Source organism: Hylobates moloch, unplaced genomic scaffold, assembly GCF_009828535.3.
Source record: "Hylobates moloch isolate HMO894 unplaced genomic scaffold, HMol_V3 SCAFFOLD_8343, whole genome shotgun sequence".
Classification (NCBI taxonomy): Eukaryota; Metazoa; Chordata; class Mammalia; order Primates; family Hylobatidae; genus Hylobates; species Hylobates moloch.
Genome location: NW_026660618.1, coordinates 2,256 through 2,662, shown reverse-complemented (window position 1 = coordinate 2,662; position 407 = coordinate 2,256). Strand labels below are relative to the sequence as shown.

Sequence of the window (407 nt, the reverse complement as noted above, 5' to 3'; positions counted from 1 at the left end):
CCCTCCAATTAACGTGCCTGAGCCAGTCTCCTCCTACGTCTGGAACTTTAGGAGAGCTGCCCACAGCAGAATGATTCGGCAAGGAGAAGGGCTTGTCGGGTCTAGCTGGGAGCGGAGGTGGGCCAGGCTGCCAGAGGGAGGCTCTGGGTGGTGCCCTTAAGAGTCTCCGTCATGAGCTGTTTTGCACTGTGAGGTAAGCAAGAGGGCAAGGAAGGCCATTGCTGGGGAATGGGCCACCTGGCTCACACCTGCAGGCAGCTGCTAAGCCAAGAGTGGGTGGGTGCTACTGAGGGATTGGGCTTCTAGTTTGTTTTTATTTTTTTATCTTTTTGAGATGGAGTTTCGTGCTCGTTGCCCAGGCTGGAGTGCAGTGGTGCAATCTCGGCTCACTGCAACCTCTGCCTCCC

General features: G+C 56.0%; 1 pseudogene; it reads right to left on the bottom strand.

Annotated features, from left to right (window-relative positions):
* Nucleotides 1–368: 368 nt before the first annotated feature.
* The window catches only part of LOC116465697 (U2 spliceosomal RNA), a 141-nt pseudogene continuing 102 nt past the window's right edge, over nucleotides 369–407 (bottom strand).